This window comes from Talpa occidentalis, unplaced genomic scaffold (genome assembly GCF_014898055.3).
Source record: "Talpa occidentalis isolate TD23 unplaced genomic scaffold, MPIMG_talOcc4v2.1 talOcc4.4, whole genome shotgun sequence".
NCBI lineage: Eukaryota > Metazoa > Chordata > Mammalia > Eulipotyphla > Talpidae > Talpa > Talpa occidentalis.
The window spans coordinates 50,190,494-50,212,649 of record NW_023604295.1 but is presented as its reverse complement, the minus strand read 5'-3'; the positions used below and the strand labels follow the sequence as shown (position 1 = coordinate 50,212,649).

Here is a 22,156-nt window from a genome sequence, read left to right as displayed (position 1 = left end):
AGATATTATTCAAGGAAATAGGAGAGGATAATTTCCTTCACCTAGGGAAGAACGTAAATAGTCAAATCCATGAAGCTAAAAGAATATCTGGTTATCTCAATGTAAAAGGGAACTACCCCAAGACATCTGTTAGTGAAATTTCTAAAATTTCAAGACAAAGAGAATATTGAAGGCAGTGGATGGTAAAAAATAGATAATTTATAAAGGTACCTACATCAGATTTACACTTGACTTCACTGAGGAAACCCTATGAGCAAGAAGAAAATGGAATGATCTATTCAAAATACTTAAGGATAAAAAATGACAGCCAAAAATACTATATCCTGCAAGACTTTCCTTCAGATATGAGGGAGAAATAAAGACCTTCCAGACAAACAATAGTTGAAGGAGTTTGCAAACACTAGACTTCCCATGTAAGAAATGTTGAAAGGAGTATTCCTACCTAAATTAAAATGAAGAGAAGCTACAGGAAATTAAATTAGTATATAAAATGATAGAATAGACAATAAAGACAAAATGGCAATAGCAAATTTTTATATATTATCACTCTAAAAGTAAATGGGCTGAAATCACTATCAAAATACAGAGTCACTGGTTAGATCAGAAAACAAACCCCAGATTTTCATTGCCTTCAGGAGATATATCTGAGCTCTAAAGAGATAATCACACACTCAAAGTGAATGGTTGGAAAACAATCCTACAAGAAAATGGAACCCAAAAAATGGTAGGCACAGCCATACTTATATCAAATAAAATAAAATTTCAGGTTAAAAAAGGTAATTACAGACAGAGAAGTACATAATATAATGATTAAGGGATCAGTACATCAGGAAGATACTAATTAGTATATATACACCAAATTAAGTTATACTAAATACATAAGACAACAATTAGCAAACTTAAAACGGAACATTGGCTGCAACCAATAAGAGTATGGTCCTTCAGCACCCTATTTACATTAATGAACAAATGAACCAGACAGAAAAGTCAACACATAAATGAGCAGTGATACCAGATGGGCCTGCTAGATATTTATAAAGCACTACATTCCAAAAGAAGCTGAGAGAATCGGTCCTCCCCTGGCGGTGCAGCGGTTGAGCGCTGGTTTGCGAGGCTGCCCACAGCCTCTGCAGCACCAGTTCGATCCCCGGCCACCAGTGAGGGTCCCACACACACACACACACAAAAGCTGAGAACACATTCTTCTTGTGTACACATAGAATAGAATAGACCATGTTCTGGGTCACAAAAAAGTATCAATAAATTCATGAAGATCGAAATCATAGCAAGCATCTTTGTCACACATCTGGATTTCAAACTATATTACAAGACCACAGGACACAAAGCAGTATGGTTTTGGAATAAAAACAGGCATACATATCCATGGAATAGAATTCAAAGCCCAGAAATAAACCTACATCTAGATGGACAGTTAGTCTACAACACAGGAGTCAAAAGTATAAAGTGGAGAAAGGAAAGTCTCTTAAACAAATTGTATTGGGAAAACTGGTCAGCCACATGCAGAAAAATGATATTAGACCACTATCTCAGATAATACACAAAAATTAACTCAAAAGGGGTTACAGACATAGATAGAAGAACAAAACACATTACTGTTATATGTAGAGAAAAAAATAAGCAAAACACTCCACAGCACTGGATTTGAAGATGTCTTTGGGGACACAACTCTAATAGCAAGGAAAATAAAAGCAAAAATAAACAAAGGAACAAGGAACCCAATTAAAATATGTGCAGTGAAGATACATAGACAGTTTCTCCTAAGACATACAAATGTCCTACAGGAAATGCAAATTAGGGAAATCCAAATCAAAACCACAATGAGATACCACCTCACTCCATTAAGAATGCCCCAGACATGAAAAACCAGGAACAACAAATGTTGACCAGGGTGTGGACAAAAAGGAACTCTTGTACACCACTGATGGGAACTGTTGTCTTTTATGGAGTTTTCTCAAAATATTAAAAATAGTTCTGATAAATGATTCATAATCCCATGCTTCAGCATCTATCAAAAGAATACAAAAACACTAATTTGTGGAGATATATGCACTCCTGTTTATTGCAACACTATTTACAATAGTGTTATGAACACAATCTAAATGCCCAACAACAGATGACTGGATTAAGAAGATGTGGCACATATACACAATGGAATATTCAGATGAACTGCCATTTGTGACAGCATGGATGGAATTGGAGGGGATTATGTTAAGTGAAATATGTGAGAGGAAAAAAAGACAAATAAGAGATTCCACTAATAAGTGGAATATAGAGAAGCAAAATAAAGAAACTAACAAAACTAAATCAAAACAAAGTGTAGAAATAACTGCAGAATTGTGGCTGCTAGAGGGACAGGGGTTGGGAGAACAAAGTTCAAGGGTGCCCAGTAGTATAAGATTAAGGGATATGGGTGATCTGGGGCAAGTGGGGAGTAGTGATGACATTTGAGGAGGTGTGAGCTTATTCTTCTGAATCATATACAACAATATAAACCAATGTTACCTCAATAAAATAAAATAAGCCAGTTCTCTAGCAATTTCGAACCAGTCCTTTCATAATTTAAAAAACACTTTCTTCCTGTATTTTCAAAGTTCAAAACAAACTTTTTGAAATGAAGTTTGTTTCCTCTGGGAACATCAAGGTTTCTTTTTAAATGTGAAGAAATAACTGCGGTTTTGGCTGACTTTGGAGTTTTAGTGACATTGTACAGGTTACTGCAGGAAGTTGGTTGACATTCCGAAAGCAAGGTATTGCAGTGTAACACCTCTGATGGTTTATTTTTGGAACTGACTTATCTTTTATTATGGTGAACTCTTCCCATTTCTTGTATATTCAAGTCCCCCAATCTTTTCATGCTTTAGGTATGTCTCAGTGAAAATAATCCTAACCAGATCCACCCTTCCATCCTCCCTACTCTGATATCTGCTATATTCCATTGCTCATTAATCACTTCTCTTGAACAGAGCACCAGAATTCCAGAGGAAGTGTATGAATTCTGACCAAACTTGCTTAAATACCTTCATCTGAAATGTGGACAAAATCCACCAGTGTGCTCATAACACATCTCAACTCCAGTCCAGTTACTGAAAATCAGTGTGCATTTTAGCTGATTCTTTCTAAAATGGTGACATTCAGACTGACCATAAACTTCTGGAACATAAAAATGTATCTTTTATGCATTTAAATATGTTCTTCCAACTTTAAAGATTACTGTACTAGAAATTTTATGAGTTTAAGTATTTTGTTTTCTATTAGATCTATTGGAAGTGTAGTAAACATATACTCCTTTTATCTCTACACAGAACTGATCCAACATATCTCTGAAATGATTTCCAAAAGAAATAGGATACATATATAGCAGTGCATCAAGTACACTGAACATACCTTAAACATATATGCTTTAATGGCTGAATTCTCTCATGAGCACCCAAAGCTAGTGCAGCAGTTTTGCACAACCTTAGCTAATGAGGTTAGCATAAAATAAAATAAAATTAGGACAGCTCTTTAACAATTGCAAAAGTTCTCTATCAATGAGGACTCTTACATATTAAGATAGAAATTTAAAAATATGACTGTTTGCTCAGTTGTGATCTCTTCCTCTGCCATTTTTTTTTTCTGGGCAATAGTTTTAGATACTTGCAGCTATCAACAGCCCTGTACTTGACGGTCTCCCTAGGCAACCAGTGCACTGAATTGTAAATCTTTAGGTTTACAGAGGCTACTCTCACCAAAGATATGATAGTGGACAAAGGATTAAAGACAGCAGGCATTTAGGAATTGTTAGGAAAAATTGACATTATGAGGGCATTGTAAATGTCTCTGATCTTGTAGGAGTGACTAATAATTTTACATCAGGTAGCTGGAAGAAGCATTATGATATTCTGAAGTGAGTGCAAGAACAGTTTCCATTGGAAGATGAAGAGACCCCAACTCTATAGGATTAAGCTAACTGTTTTGGTTAGTGCTGATTTAGGACTTCTATCTCCAGAAATGAATTCCCCTTCTACATAGATGATGCCTGTACCACAGAGGTGAGAAAACTATGACCTGCCAGTTTAATCCAGCCCATGACCTATTTTGTAAATATAATTGTGTTGGAAAACAGACACACCACTTTGTCTTTTCTATGGCCGGCCTCTTTCCATGCTAGCAAAGTTGAATAATTGTGGCAGACTGTTTCACTCAAAAACCTAATTTACTACAGAGCCCTTAATTAATTTTTTTTCTTATCCCTGATCTAAAATGTAAAAAAGGTGCTAATGAAATGTTTACTTATAGAAAAATGTTTTCCTTCATGTTCTTAGTGCCAGTGAAAAATTCATTACTTTTTGCTGCACTGCACCTTACCTAAAATGTCTCTGCCTTAGGAGGGACCTTAGAAATCATGAATTCCAGCTCCCCATTAACTGGAATGTAGCGAGGAAAAAATTGTCTTTCTTCCTCAGGAAGAGGTTAAGCTGGTAACTTAATGTGTAGCTGAGGATATGATTTCCCCATTTAAGAGAACCAAGAAAGCAGCCTAATTATAAATAAATAGAATTGTGACAAGGAAACCAACACTGCTCTTGTCAGCATTTGATATGTTAATAGCAAATCATTCTTCAGACTTAATTTACTCCAGTAGGGCTAGTGCCTTGCAATATGTTCCTAAATTTCACTTTTTTTTCCCCAACAATAAAAAGCAACAAAGCTTAGTTTCTTTTATGTGTTATATGCTACAAATTTATATTAATTAATATCCTACTTTCTCTAACACATTGAATCAATAAGATTTTACTGGTTTTTGTTTTAACAAAAGTGCACTTTTACTTCTATATAATTGGAATTTCTGCTATAATTCCACAGTGTGAGGGACTGAAGCTGTCACCAGTAAAAAGGTAAGAAGAATCACACCACAATTCAGTCTTAATTGCCAACGATGGCAAATTGAGATATATGTGAAAATTCTGGAGTCACAAATCATGTCTAATTTAGGGAAAATATCAGAATTTGGAGAAATTTATATTGTAGCTTTTTTTTTTTACTGTTCTTTAAATTGTTTAGGAATGTAATGCATACACACACCTTGGTTGACTCCTAAAATATTTTCAGCAAACACCTTAAAAGTTATTTTGAACAATAATGAAATTATTTTATTTTTATAAGTTTTCAATTTCTATTTGCAAATAGAATTATAAAGCAACATTCTTTAAACTACCATCGCTTAGTAGACTAATAAGTTATTCACAGAAAAGGAGTTAGAGAAAAAAAGGAATTTACTCTTTCATACTTGAGGAATGGAGTAGCCAATATCTTTCTAGGGTCAATCAGTACCTTTAGCTACAGTGCTTGTCCTTGCTTTATTGTATCATCTCACTGAGTTCTGAAAAGTCTACTTTCCTCAATTAAACAATCAATGTATTTTTTCTTAATTTCAAGTGTGACCATAAACTAGACCAGTTTCTTCCATGGATTCACTGAGATGGAAGACTATAAGATAGAAAAGCACAGAAGAAATACAGATTGATTTGTGTGGAGACTTGTTCTAAATCGCACGCTACTATTCCTCACTTGGATCAATATGCTTAAGATGGCCTGTGTTTGTGTTAGAAATCCAAAACACGGCATTTCTTTTCAAATCCAGGTAAATGCAGTCTAAGCACTACCATTGCTTATATAAAAGCTCTTTTCAAATAACCAAGCTGCCGCCATGATGTCAAAGGGTATTGATTGTAAATGAAAATGAACTTTCTTGAAATTAGACCTTGGACTATCTTGTTAGTTACTGAACTCAGCAAATGTTCGACCTTGATAGCTTTTGTCAGAGATGTAGAGATGATTCTTGCCTACATTGAGCAATAAACTGGACCAGATGACCTATTTGTCTTTCACCTAACTCTAATATACCATAGATTCATAGAGAAAAGAGAGCAATAAAAGTGGAGTAAATGGGCATATAGAAAAGAAGACATGAATGGAGGAAAAATTAAGGAAAATGAAGGAGAGATAGAAAGAGGAAGAAGATTCTTTACTTGGCATCTTCTATGTGCTCTGGATAGAATAAATATATACCATGTAAGCGTGGATTTATGTACATTTATATAAAGTCATATTTATGCCACATATAAATGCCATTTAATACTACTGATTTTAATTCTTGGGACAAATAAATTTTCAATCACATATATCCAAGTATAGATGATAGGGAGTAAACACCTTATACCAAATACTTTGGTAGTCAGCAAAGACACAGATTCTCCAAGTTTCTTGGTTTATCTCGATTATTCACTGTAATAATATAATAAGAACCAAATACTATATAATTTGGATGTTATAAAAAAATGGTATAATGCTGAAGTAGGTAAACCCAGACAACATAGTTACCATTAAATGTTTGCTTAATAAATAATTATTGTATGTCTTTTATATGCCAGACATTGTATTAGTGAGAATTGAATGGTAAATAAGACTGCTATAGCCTTATGGACATTGCATATAAATAAGAAATTAATAATCAGATGATTAAAAATAATTGCAAATTGGGATAAATGTCAAAAAATTTATGATAATATTGAAAATACACAAATGCTGGGATGTCCCTTCAGAAAATTTCTCAGCTATTTTGTATTTCTTTTTCATCTTTTATAGTATATTTCACATATTTTACAACTGCCATGTATTGATTAGTTCTTGTCCTACATGCTTCTGTAAAAATTAGTTATGTAGCTACTGCAATGTTTATAATGACATTCTTCTATGCTTTTGTCTATCCATTTGCATGTATATTTGCAGTGATTCATTGACTATGCCTATATTGATTCTAACACTTTCTCTTACTTAGATTTTAGAAAGTTTTACTGAAAGAATCTGACATAATATTTGTATCAGTTTGAAGGTTTGCATAACATACATACTTGCAGGTATTAAAATGTAAATCCTGAAGCACATATTATTTATGCAAGAAAGAGACATTCAGAATGATTGTGTACATTAATCCATGCATTTATGAAAATTGTATGCCTTCTGCTGTGTTTGACATATTGGGGATATTTGACAGATGTTTGTTGAATGAATGCAGTAATGATGGCATGAGGCTGTTTTGTGTCTATCCCTTTGTGCTAATGTTAATGCTATAAAGATCCTTTCCTTTCAAATTTTTTAAGATTTATTTATTTATCCATACAAGAGCTGGGGTGCTGGCCAGAGAATCCTGGATGAGAGGATTCACAGCAGAGTGGGGAGCAGAACAGGCAGATGTACTGAAATACACTGCTGAGGGGAGAAGTGGGCGAGACAGGAAAGGTTTGCTGCACCATGTGGGTCACCTCCCTGGGTGGTAATCGAACTTGTGCTGCAGTAGCTGCCTCTAACATCCTAGTGCTGCATCTTAACCCCTTGAGCCACCAGGGAGGCCCTTCTTTTCATTTCAAAACACTGAAAATGGAAAAAAAAATATTGTAACACCATATATTGGAATACTGGTATACAATAAAAAGAAGGGAACCAGGGAACCCCAAAACTTAAGAACAACAACAACAAAAATTTCAATCCAAAAATGGGCAAAGGACTTGAATGGATATTTCCCAAAATGGCCAATAAACACATGAAGAGGTGCTTGATGTCCCTAATCATTAAGGAAAAACAAATCAAACCTCAATGAGATGTCACCTCACACCCATAAGGATTGCTATTAAAAAAGAGAGAGAAAAAATAGAAAGTATTCATGAGGATGTGAAAAAATTGGAACCCTTGTCTGCTGCTGGTGCATGCAGCCTCTATGGAAAATAGTTTGGCAGTTCCTCAAGAAATTAAAAATAGAGTTACTCTATAATCCAACAATTTCTCTTATGTGTGTATACTCAAAAGTATTGAAAGCATTCTCTCAAAGAGATATGTATACACTCATGTTCATAGCAGTATTAATACTAATAGCTAAAAGGTAGAAGCAGTCCAAATGTCCACAGACACATAAATGGACAATCCAAAGGTAATATATTTATTGGACTATTATTCAGCATTCAACAAGGAAATTCTGACATAAGCTCCAACATGGATAAATCTGAAGATATTATGTTAAGTGAAGTGAACAAGTCACAAAAACTCAAATACTGTATAATTCCACTTTTAGGGGGCACCTAAAACAGTCAAATTCATCAAGATAGAAGGTAGAATGGTGGTTGGCAGAGGCTGGGCATGGAAGAAATGGGGAGTAATTGTTTAATGATTATAAAGTTCAATTCTACAAGGTGAAAGAATTCTACAGATGGATGGTTGCACAATAATATAGATGCTCCAAATGGCACTGATCTGTACACCACAATAATTTTATATTGTGTATATTTAATTACAATATAAAAAATGGGGGAAAAGAGATAAAGTGCTGAACCATAATACAACATTTGCATTCTCAAAAACAATTATTCTAAATGAAAGAGGCTATTTTCACAAAATTGTATGTTGTAAAAATGTCCAGAATAGGTAAATCTAAATGCATAAAGTAGATAGGGTAAAGGGTAGGAGAGTGGGCTGAGGAGTAACTGTTAATAACTTTGGAGTTTCTTGCTGGGGTAATGAAATTATTCTAAAATCATGGTGTTAGGTGCAAAGCTAAGTAAGTATACTAAAAGCCATCAAGTTTTATAATTTAAATAGATGAATTTTATGATATGCAAATTATATTTCAAGATGACTTGGCACTGTTTCAGTGCAAGATACTCATGTCTTAGTAATACTAATTTATTCTACATAAAGCACTTGTTCTCTTGCACATAGAACTTAGTAATTTGCCAGAACACTTTCTTATATTTTATTTTCACATTTCAGTAAAAGGCATGGATTTCTATTCTCATTAGCTCCATGATGAAACAGGCTCCTATGTGTGTGTGTGTGTATAACATATATATATATATGTTATACATATATATGTATGATTGGATCAAGATCCCATAGTAAATGACAGAGCCTAGTTTAAGACCCATTTCTGACTACAAATACATGGTTTTTCTACTACATCATGATGCTTCTCAAGTGGCAATGGCTGAAGTTCTATGGGATACTCTTAATATAAGATAATTTCCCTTGTCAAAGGAAATAATTGGGGTTAATGTGTTTTAGATGACATTGAAATCAATTGTCCTTTTGTTTTTATTCTTGAAATAAGTGGTGATATGTGAATGTCCTCACAGCCTAGAAGCTTGGTGATTTGATGGATGACCATTCCAGCTAGTGCTCAACCAGAGAGAACATTAGAGCCAGATGATCAGTGACCTCACACTTGACAGTAAGGAGGAGACACGGGTAGGGATGAAGTCATTTAAAAAAAGCAGCAGTTAAGACAGGAGACTCACAGAGCACTGGAGTTCAGGGTGAGGAGTCCAAGCTTCTAAATGTCCTCTGGGAGCTAACATTAACAAAACTACATTCTTGGAGGACTGAATGTGGGAATTGACAGGAGAAAGATGACACTAAGTTAAAAAGTGCCCAATTTCCTCGAATATGCACACTAAGGATAGCCTGGTCACAACACAACAAGTAAACTACATGCTATTAAAATTGTGGTTGACACCCCTTTTATTATCGAAACAAAAAAAATCAAATATTTGGGAATAAATCTAACAAAAGAGGTAAAGGACCTATACAAAGAAAACTATAAAACACTGTTAAAAGAAATAGAAGAAGACACAAAGAAATGGAAAGACATCCCCTGCTCATGGATTGGAAGAATAAACATTATTAAAATGGCCATCCTACCAAAAGCAATATACAGATTCAATGCTATTCCAATCAAAATCTCAATGGCATTCTTCAAAGAAATAGAACAATTATTGATGAAATTCATATGGAATCACCAAAAACCCCGAATAGCCAAAGCTCTACTGAAAAAAAAAGAAGGAAATGGAGGCATCACACTCCCAGACTTCAAACTATACTACAAAGCCATAATCATCAAAACTGCATGGTATTGGAACAAGAACAGACATACAGACCAATGGAATCGAATAGAAAATCCAGAAATAAACCCACAGATTTATGGTCAACTAATCTTTGACAAAGGAGCAAAGACTATGCATTGGAGCAAAGAAAGTTTGTTCAATAAATGGTGCTGGGAAAACTGGGTCGCTACATGCAAAAGAATGAAGCTTGACCACTACCTCACACCATACACAAAAATCAACTCAAAATGGATTAAAGAACTAGACATAAGACCTGAAACCATAAAATACATAGAAGGAAATATAGGCGAAACACTACGGGATTTGCACATCAAAGACATCTTTACAGACACATCACCCAAAGCAGTGATAGTGAAGAGAAAGATAAACAGCTGGGACTACATCAAATTAAAGAGCTTCTGCACAGCAAAAGAGACAATAACAAAAACAAAGAGAAACCCCACCAACTGGGAGAACATTTTTGCACCCAACACTAATGATAAAGGACTGATCACAAAAATCTGCAAAGAGCTGATGAGACTCAGCAACAACAAAGAAAATAATCCAGTCAAAAAATGGGCAGAAGAGCTAAAAAGAAACTTCTCTGAAGAGGAAATGCAAATGGCCACCAGACATATGAAAAAATGTTCAACATCACTTGTAATCAGGGAAATGCAAATCAAAACTACCATGAGATACCATCTCACACCAGTGAGAATGGTACATATTAAAAAAACTAGCAACAACAAATGTTGGCGAGGATGTGGAGAAAAAGGAACTCTTGTGCACTGTTGGTGGGAGTGCAAACTGGTCCAACCACTATGGAGAGCTGTGTGGAGATTTCTGGACCTACTAAACATAGAGCTTCCATATGATCCAGCAATTCCACTCCTAGGTATTTACCCAAAGGACACAGAAACATCAATTCCAAAGAGCACCTGCACTCCTATGTTTATAGCAGCACTGTTTACAATAGCTAAGCTTTGGAAACAACCCAAATGCCCAAAAATAGATGACTGGATCAAGAAGATGTGGTACATATATACCATGGAATATTACTCAGCATTCAAAAAAGATAAACACATGCAATTTGCAGCAACATGGATGGCACTGGAAGGGATCATGCTCAGCGAAATAAGCCAAAAAGAAAAAGAAAAATACCGGATGGTCTCACTCATAGCAGGAATCTAGAAAACTTAAATAAGGGACCAGGAAAATGAATATAAGAAAGTGAAAATCAAAATCAACAAAAAACTATGAACCAGAGACACTTTTTGGGGGGGGGGGGGCGGGAGGGGAAGGATTGGGGTCAGAATGGGGCGTTTGCAATTGTATGGGGGAATATAAAAATAAAATTTAATATTTAAAAAAAAAAATAAATAAAAAAAAAATAAAATTGTGGTTGACATTCAGAGAGGCAGCTATAATAGTACTGATTTGATGTTTAGATATAAATGTGGATGACCATAGAAAATTAATTTACAGATAAAAGTTAAACGATCTCTATTGTGAATAGGGATGCAGATCCCTATGCAAGTTCATCAACATAAATTATTACACAGACAAGCATAAAACAAGATATGAGCACAATTAATAATGGTTATCCCTCAAAGTTAGTGGTGATTTTTATTAATAGCAAATTCCCTTGGCTAGGAAAGTTGGGACTTAAGCTAAAGTGTGCTTGTTACCCTTTATTTGGAATTCCTGAAGTTACTGTATTTAATAAAAGTATATTCCTTTTTGTCCTCTCAGTTCTTTTGTGATTTCCATAGTCACAAAGATAAAAAGCAGCTGGGACTCAACTTCTTTTTAACTTATTTTTCTCTATCCTGAATTATATGGGAATATGAGGCGATAGGCAAGTTGTTGCTAATCTCCATAGAGGGAAAGAGGATTTTGTATCCTCTGTCCACTTCTTTCCCCTTCCTTTGAAGTTCCTAAGCAGGAACCTCCCCAACCAGCTGGATTTTGAAACTTAGTAAGAAACAGCCAATAAATAAAAGAGATCCTGAATCCTTTTTTATCTTTTGTGAAAATGAATTGATTTGTGAGAGACAGCAATGCACATTATTAATCAGAGTAGTGAGGTATTGCTTTTCTTCCTGAACATGGAGTTTTTTTTTTTAATTTATTTAAATTTTATTTTTATATTCCCCATACAATTACAACCCCCTTATTTTGACCCCAACCCCTCCTTTCCCCGCCCCCACCCCCCATAGAGTGTCTCTGGTTCATAGTTGTTTGTTGATTTTGATATTTTCTTTCTTATAGTTATTCTTTTTCCTGGTCCCTTATTTAAGTTTTCTAGATTCCTGCTATGAGTGAGACCATCCGGTATTTTTCTTTTTCTTTTTGGCTTATTTCACTGAGCATGATCCCTTCCAGCTCCATCCATGTTGCTGCAAATTGCATGTGTTTATCTTTTTTGAATGCTGAGTAATATTCCATGGTGTATATGTACCACATCTTCTTGATCCAGTCATCTATTTTTGGGCATTTGGGTTGTTTCCAAAGCTTAGCTATTGTAAATAGTGCTGCTGTAAACATAGGGGTGCAGGTGCTCTTTGGAATCGATTTTTCTGTGTCCTTTGGGTAAATACCTAGGAGTGGAATTGCTGGATCATATGAAGCTCTATGTTTAGTAGGTCCAGAAATCTCCACACAGCTCTCCATAGTGGTTGGACCAGTTTACACTCCCACCAACAGTGCAGGAAAGTTCCTTTTTCTCCACAACCTCGCCAACATTTGTTGTTGCTAGTTTTTTTAATATGTTCTATTCTCACTGGTGTAAGATGGTATCTCATGGTAGTTTTGATTTGCATTTCCCTGATTACAAGTGATGTTGAACATTTTTTCATATGTCTGGTGGCCATTTGCATTTCCTCTTCAGAGAAGTTTCTTTTTAGTTCTTCTGCCCATTTTTTTTTTTTTTTTTTTTTTTTTATAGAGGCATGTTTTATTTATTTATTTATTTGTTTGTTGTTTTGTTTTATACATGCACTGGGTACAGTCAGAAGCGCGGGAGGGTGAGAGAATTCACCAGAGCCAGAGCGGGGAGCAGAGCAGGCAGAAGGACCGAAGTACACTGCTGAGGGGAGCAGCGGGCGGCAGGAGAGGTCTGCGCGCCATGTGGGACCCTCCTCCAGTGGCCGGGGAGCAGCTGGGGATCGAACCGGCGCCACAGAGGCCGCGAGCAGCTTCGCAACCCAGCGCTCAACCGCTGCGCCACCGGGGAGGCCCATTCTGCCCATTTTTTGACAGGATTATTTCCTTTGTTTTTGTTGAGTCTCATCAGCTCTTTGTAGATTTTTGTGATCAGTCCTTTGTCATTAGTGTTGTGTGCAAAAATGAACATGGGGTCTTATAATTATCTAATAGACTCAGACTCATGTCCAATGAGATAATCTAAAGAAAGGAGAACCACAGAGAAAAATAAGAGAAAGAAATTAGGACCCAGGATCTGAATAATACCTGAGAAGGCAAATTCAAGGAAAAAAGGTTAACTCACAATTTAATAACTCTTAAATGATTCAAAGTATTTTTACACATATTTTTATTATAAAAGTTAAACACATTTTGCCAGTGAATACTTATAGCTTTTTAATTTTTCTCACTGTTAAATTCTTCAGTTTTTTCCATCAGTGTTATATAATGTGTAAGTTCATCTTTATTTCATTGATTCCTTTTTTCTTCCTCTACCTTCTATTTTAGTAATGAAGCTAACTCTCTAATCAGATTCTCGACTCTAAGCATCAGTATTTCTGCTCCAGTGAAGAATTATCCAAGATTGTCCACTATGTTCAGAGGAAACTATTGTAAGTTGGTAAATTCTATGTGCTAAATAAACACAAAACATATGTACTTATGAATTGTATTTTTGGTAACAATAGTAAAAGATCTATCTTAAAGCTGCTGTAATAATCCAGATGATTGTAGTCCACAGTAAATTAATGACTGTCTCTTTGAGAAAGTTACAATTTGTCAATTGTTATTTACCCTTCCTATGGTTCCTTCACCCGAAGACTAGTGAGCCAGTCGTATTGTTTATTCATTGTTACGTGACCTAATAGAACATGCTCAGCAGCTGAATTAAAAAAAAATATTATCTCCCAGATTTTTTGAGTCAGGAGTCAAGACATGACTTAGCTGGATCCTTTGCAAAGTAACAGTCAAGGTATCAAATGAGCTGTGGTCTCATCAATGGCTCAACTAGGAAAGAATCCACTTCCTTACTCATATAGTTGTCGGTGGAATTCAGATGCATGAGGATTGCTGGACTGAGAGTTTCAGTTCCTGGCTGGCAGGGTTCTCTCCATGTGCAATTCACAACATGGTGGTTTATTTCTTCAAAGTCAGTAATGTATAGAGAATATTTTAATAAGGCATAACTATCTTATATACCATATTCATGTAACCCATTACCTTTGCTTTACTGTATTGATTAGAAACACATTACTGTTCCCATCTATGCTCAAAAATAAGGGACTACAAAAGGACATGAATACCATGAGGTGGAGATGATGGGCCACCCTAGAGTTTGTCTGCCACTCTTTTCCTCATGATGCTGATATTGCTACCTGATTTTTCCTTGTTTTCCTACTACAGAATGAAGTTTGAATGTAATTTAGGATCTCTTCTTATATAACAAAACTTAAAATTATCATGTGTACCATATACTTACTGTGCAAATCATGATTTAGTGGCAATGATACACTATAGTCTGATCTTAACTTTAATCTGTTATATTCATTTTGCTTATTACATATTTTCTGGGCTGTCCAATTGGATTATAAGTACTTTTTATCTACATCCTTCAGGTTATCAACAATTCCTTTCTCCCAATTTATATTGATAAGAGAACTACTTCATTTCTGGGTTTATTGTAATTTCTCTTCATTTGGAAAATGAATTTAGCTTCCTCTCCTTCCATTTGAGCATCTATCCCACTGCTTTCTTCAGAGTTATTTCTACCTAGAGATTGCTCTCTCATAACTGACTGTCACATCATTTTGCTATTTTGCCCTGACTTCTCTCTCCAAGGTTGTTAAGGTCATTCCCTGGGATAAGGATTTTGATTATCTTGTGTAGCACCCGAAGACAGAATAAAGATGAATAGAAGAAGTGAGAGGAAGAAAAATTGTAACTCAGTGGAGTTTGTGGAGGACCTTTCTAATAACTGTAGCTCTGTGACTGTCTCTGACGTGCTGAGGCAGGAGCTAGACATTTGTCAGGGCTCCCGGAGAAGGAACGCCAGCAATGCAGCGACACGCTGAGAGGACTGATTTGTCCCAACTTCCTCCTGCCTGTGAGTCCATCATTGCAAGAGGATTTTCTCTGTGTTGTCCTCTTATCCTCTCTAAAGTCTAAGCAATAATGATAAAGTACAATAATAAAACCTCCTGGCATAACCACCAAATTAACATCTTTAGGATGGTTGCATTTCTTTCTCACTTTGCATTTGTACTATGCAATATTAGACTGTCTTCCCACCACCAAATGTATACCTCTCTATTATTACTACTGTTGTCAGTTTCTGTGCTATGATTAGTCTTAGATGCGTCTCCAAATTTTTATTTTTCACTTGTTATATTTTTACACTTGGCATAAACTGACATTAAAAAATAAAGGACCCAATTGGAATTAAGGGACTAAAGGTGAATCTTACCTTATTTCCATTCTACAAACTTCTTTTCTCATCTACCATTTTAATAATCTCTGAACTCAATTGTGCTGTGCTTTTATATTAGGAAAAGTCATCCAAATAGGTTACCTGCATTCCCTTTTTTGCTCTGTTTAGCTTCCACAAGTCAGCCATTTCCATCCCTCTGAGAATTCTCCAATATATTCAATGTCTTAACAGAAATTCTGCTATCCTAGTCAGATTTCAAGCACAGTGTGATTTAATTTTTAATACTGCTATCTAATATCACATAGCAAAAAGACTGTAGAAACCCCACCCAAATAGAAATTGTAGGAGTAAGGTTTAGGTGGGTTTAAGATTAGATACCTTTGAGAGAAGCTTTATTACTTTGTTGAACTTAAATAAATGTAAAGGTGAAAATTATGTGCTCTTGGAAAGATTTAATGGGTGGTGTGAGAGCGTATACATGACCTAGGATAATCTGATGAGCTGAGAGAAGGCGCCTGACCACTCAATGTCAGAATGACCTCAGTTGTTAATTAGCCACACAGGATCTGCCCTGGCTGCTAAATATTAGAGTCATAAAAACCTTCATAAAGAATGTCACATCTAGATTGGTATTGCTAGAACTTAGTTTGTGGAATCATTCTTGCTCCTTTTCAGTATTTCCTGATAAAGGATATTGCCATACAAAATGCCAATGCAGTAACAGGTCCACTATAGACATTCTAAACAAACCAAGTCCTTCTTCCTTTCACCCACCAACCAACTTACTAGCTTTCTATTTTTGCTTAAGCTCTTCAGCAATAAATAATAGACCTGGGCAATAAATATTATACCACCTGCCATTCCCATTCTTTCAAGTGGAAATCTGGAATTGAACAGCTTTCTTTCAATAAGCTTAGCTATATTAGTTTGAAAGCAGGGCCTCTGAAGGGGCTAGTAAGATAAGAATGCCACATTAGCTCTTTATATGGTCCAAAATCATTAAACCTGGAAAAATCTATTTGACCTATCAAATTTACATTTGCCTCATTCACATTTTACAGAACTGCTTTCTTTCCCAAGAGTCATATTTACTTTCTTCTGTTTCCTTAATGTTTCTGTGTTCAATAAAAAGACAACAAACACACACACCAAACCACACCATCTACATCATTACTACCACATATACAGCCAGACACATATGTGCACAGACTTACAAAGATTATTTCATACTTGATTTCTTTTATACCTCTGATAAATGAGCATGTTAATTTATTTTCAAGGCTACTTATGTGATTGAATAGGTGAGAGCTTGAGAAAAAGTTGTGATTTATGTGTGTGTGTTGGCAGGGGGTAGGAAGGCTATAATCAACCTTGAAGAAAGCTAATATCACAATATACCAGATCCCCACAATCTCCAATAACCCGTCACATTGCTGGTCTCATGAAGGCTGCAAATCTTAGTGAGGCATTCTTCCCCACTCCAATCAGGGGAAGCATCTTTAGGGTTCTTAAAAGAGATGTCTGTTTGTACATCTCTTTTAGCTCACCTTATCTGATTCCTCAATCTTTTCCCAAAACTCTTGCAAAATGTTTAGCCCTCATAGGGTCCTCAGTGGAGTGACCCACATGGGACACTGCCATTATCTGCCAATGCCCACCCCTCCTAATGACCCATCCCTCTCAGAGTTAATTACAACTACCCTCCAGTTTCATAATGCAGCAAATTAAATGATTAAAAAAATGGAATTTAACAATTCCGGAATTAGTTCTACTTTTTAAATCTAAATGAAATGCTAATGGTCTGAGTCTAAAATAGATATTTGGAGGGAAGACTTTTCCCAAAGTTCTGACCTCCTCTGAACTCAGTTTCTCTCCCTTTGATGAACTTCTTTAGAAATCGTTTGACATTGCTTGATCTGCCCACCATTTTGAACTCTTGTAAACAGTTCTGCATTCCATAGGACTCAGAGAGTTACAGGGGTGGGCACCTTATAAAGTAGGCAATCAAATTTACAAAAAATGGAATTTCCTCTTTTTATATATCTACTATTATACTCACATATCACAGACTTCAAATTTTAAGGATGGTAGGACTTTATGGTATCTATTTAGTATGTATTTATGCCAAAGAGCTTAGTAGAAGATATGTAATAATGTTGAAGTAAGATAACCAAGACCTATTGTCTTCTCTGTATCTTGTTACACAAATGTGTGATTTTTATTGATGTATCATTGGCTTACAACACTATATATGATTTGTGGGTAAGGTTTCTGATTTCTTCAAATGCAGATTATTAAACCATGCAGACCATCAAAACACCAATAATCCTCCACCAGCATTCACTGGGTCTTTTTCCTCCTTTGTGCCGTACTTCCATCCTCTCACTCTGAGTAGTAGTATACTGTGTCTGTATACCAAATCTTCTTAATCACTGCTCTATCATTGTGCACCTAGGTTGTTCCCATAATTTGGCTATTACAATGGTACTGCAATGAACATAAGGGAATGCATATATCCCTTCAAATTAGTATTTTTTGGCAGATAGCTAGCAGTGAAATTGCTGAGTCATATGGTAAATCTATTTTTTTTTAATATTTTGAGAACCCTCCATACTTCTTTCCATAGAGGCTATACTAGTCTACACTCCCACCAATAGTGTACTAGGGTACACTCTTATTCCTGATTTTACTGGGAAAACATCAGTTTTCTCATCATGAAGCATAATATTAGATGATGATTTTTTTGGTAGATTTTCTTTATCAGGTTGGGAATGTTCCGCTTTATTCCTAGTTTATTGGAAGTGTTTAATATAAATGATATTAATGCTAAGGGCTTTTTTAACTAATGAGGTCATAAGCGATAATGTATGACAAGTAATAAATGATTTTTAAAAGCTTATGTATCTTAGAAAATCTGTCATTTAATATATGTAAATTATGTCAATGGGTTAGAAACAAATGAAGCAATCGTATATTTTTACATACATCGAAATCCATGTGGGACTTTTTTAAAAACAGAAAACTATACAATATCTTAAACTTTAAATAGTTTTTTAAAAATTTTATTTATGCGTACAAGAGCTGGGGTGCAGGCCGGAGGTGTGAGGGTGGTGAGAGGACTCACCAGAAACAGATTGGGGAGCAGAACAGTCACATCCACTGAAAAACACTGCTGAGGGGAGCAGCAGGTGAGACAGGAGAGGTCTGCTGCCCCATGTGGGTCAGTTCCCTGGCCAGGGATCGAACTCGTGCTGCAGAGGCTGTGGATAGCTTCATAGTACTGGGACTTAACCCCTTGCGCCACCAGGGAGGTCCCATTAAACTTTAAATAGTTATTGATGGTAATACAGTAATTTTTTTCTTATCAGTTGTCCTGTCAAAGGTTATAATGTCTAATACCCATTCATTTCCTTAATCATTACAAGAAGTACCATGCAACATGGTTTTAATAAAATGTATATTTGTTAAGAAATCCTTGGTCTGTGTATGGGAGTGCTGCAAAACAATTTACAACAGTTGTATTACTGGCAAAAACCAGAGGAGAGGATGATATAAAAGCTCTTTGGAAAAGACAAGAAAATGTATATCTTGTGCTTTCTTGCTTTATCTTTCATTATTTAACCTGTCTTTTAATTGCACAAGAGAACGAACTCCTCCCATTGGTAAATGGCTTTGTCCATGAAATGCAAGTGATTTTCACTGCCTCTGAGAGAGTAATTTTTGATTCAATCATCACTGATTTGGGCTATCTGATTCAATTATGTTTGATTGGTTCCTGCTCACTGATGGGTCAATTGTGGAATTACAATCAATATGTGCTACACATTATAGCAATTTTTTTAATTGTTACAATAGTATGATTATTAAGAGTGGACAATAATTTAGATTATTTTAGGACACTCCTATTATTTTGGATAATTTGAATTTTTATTTTCTGGACAAAAGAACTTCCATTCATCTGCTTTCAGCTGTCTGGATATATTTAACTGAGAAATATCCTGAGGAAGAAACAACATATATATATAAAGATATATATGTATTTTATATGTATATGAAGTAACAAAGAACAATATTGTTCTTATATATATATATATTGTTAGCCTTGTGAGTCATTTTATCTACTATGACAAAGTAAAATAGGAAAGTAAAATCTATTTTTGAGACTAAGATTTCCTAGTTACTAATTTAAATATGTGTGTTCATACAAATCCTTACCTAATGGAATTTGTTATTGTTGCAAATTTGATATTATGAAATAATTTCACACTAAAAACATTTATCTACATTATTTGAAGGCATTTATATAAATTTTATTTTTAAGGATCTCAGTGTTCTCCAGAACTGTTTGAAAATTATTGATGTACATTAAAAGCAGAACAAATGTCTATCATTTGTATCATAGCACTCTGAATTTGGGATGAAATAAACTACCCATGTTTTGTAAAATTAGTTAATTCTGGTATTGAATCTATAACCTGTTAATTTGAACACGTGGATTTAGTTTATAGTAAAAATGTTTACAAAAATATATTTCCTAAACATTTCAATACATTAAACAATATTATAGAAGAGAAAGTATTTTCAAGGCCTTTGCTATTGTCTTTTGACATACAAATAAGAAAATGTGCATTAGAAATAATTTTCACCTGTTCATTGAAACAGTTCCAGGAGTTTGAAAGCCAGACACAATAATAAATGGGAAAAAAAATCAAATTAGGGACAACTAGAGTGAGCAAATTGGAATTTCTGGGTTGTTAGATAGCTTATAACTCGGCTAATCCAAGCATTCAGCTGGCGATGGTGCATCTTTTATGCTAGGTACAGGGCTCTTTGTTCAATGCAAGTAAGCAGGAAAGCGGTCTTTGCTCTCAGTGAGCTTAGATGTGGGACACAAGATGTAAACATGTAAGATTGAACTAGAAAGATTTCAATAACAGACTACTAAAAACGATAGTCCCCAGGGCCTCCCCTGGTGGTGCAGCGGCTGAGCGATGGGCTGCGAAGCTGCCCGCAGCCTCTGCAGTGCCGGTTCGATCCCTGGCTGCCGGGGAGGGTCCCACATGGCGTGCAGACCTCTCCTGCCATGCCCACTGCTCCCTTCAGCAGTGTATTTCGTCAGTCTGCCTGTTCTGTTCCCGCTCTGGCTTTGGTGAATTCTCTCACCCTCCTGCATTTCTGACTGTACCCAGTGCTTGTATAAATAAATAAATCTTTAAAAAAATTTAAAGAAAAGATAGTCCCCAAAAGTATATTATCAAATACCAAAATAATTCATTAAAAATCTATTCAGAGGAAGTCATCTGAATTTTCCCATAGACTCTCATGTAAAGGACAGTACCATACAAGTTCTTTAAAAACTGCAGAATAGAGCCTCCCTGGTGGCACTAGGGGTTAAGACTCAACCTATGATGCTATCCACAGCCTCTGCAGCACAAGTTCTATCACTTGGCCGGCCAGGGAGCAACCCACATGGTGCAGCAGACCTCTCCTGACTCACCTGCTGCTCCTCTCAGCAGTATACTTCAGTCAGTCTGCATGTTCTGTTCCCTACTCTGTCTCTGCTGAATCCTCTCACCTCCCCACCACCTCTGGCCTGTGCCCCAGCTCTTCCATGCATAAAATAAAATAAATCTTTTTTTTAAAAAAAAAAGCTCTGCAGAATATCGAACTTCTGGCCATCGCTTGTCACCAGGGAAACCATGCTAAGGAGCCGGCAGCGTGCCTGTGTGTGGGGCATGTGGGGAGCCAAGCCTGCATGGAGGTCATTTTCTTTTGGGAGTCACTCCTCAGGACCCTTCACTTCCCAACCCCAGCTGGAGCAAAGACATACAACACCTCCTGGACTAATTCATGAAGAATTGACTCCTGGGAGTATTTGCCTTCTTATATGTTTAAATCTTCTCACAAGATGCAAGATGTAAAAGCCTTTTTTTCTGGATTCAAACCTGAAAAAAGAACAAATATCCCAAGCCCGACTTTTCACCAGAAGGTATGAGAAGGGCCTGGGCTTTGAATATGTGATGTTCTGTAATAATGTTGAGAAAAGGATAGTTTGCTTGTTTGAAGTAGTTCCTTACCAGCAATGAGCACCTGGATTCCTTCACGGAGTCACCACTGCCATCTGGTTGATACTGCTGTCGTTTTCTGCAAGTAGAGCTGAGGGATTGTAGTTACTGCCGAGCTCAACATCAATTATAAAAAACCTACCCCTCGTTGTTCTGTTGTTGTGATCAATAGTCAACTTAGAAAGTTAAAGGAAGGAAATTGTTTATTTCCTGTAATGTTCAGAGTAGTGATGACTATACGATGCTCAGAGGCAACAAGCATATATGTAAAGCTAGACCCTAACAAAAGTTTGACATAAAAGAGCCTCTGATGAATTCCACACCATTTTGTGAAAGACTCTCCTGTGGAATAAGCTGTTGTCCCAGTTCTGGTATCCTTCCCACTGCTCAGTCCCCCCCACCATGGGTTGAATCCTGCTAACACTGACCTTCCCCAAAAAACATGAGTATAACTCCAGGAGTTGGGCCCACCATCTGAGCCTTTTCATACAGAAACAGTTCCTGTGAGTCTCAAACAACAACAACAACAA

At 36.0% G+C, this 22,156-nt stretch overlaps 1 pseudogene; it reads left to right on the top strand.

Moving 5' to 3' along the window:
* Positions 1-21,925, top strand: part of LOC119258119 (acyl-coenzyme A thioesterase THEM4-like) — a 69,201-nt pseudogene extending 47,276 nt beyond the window's left edge.
* Positions 21,926-22,156: the final 231 nt, after the last annotated feature.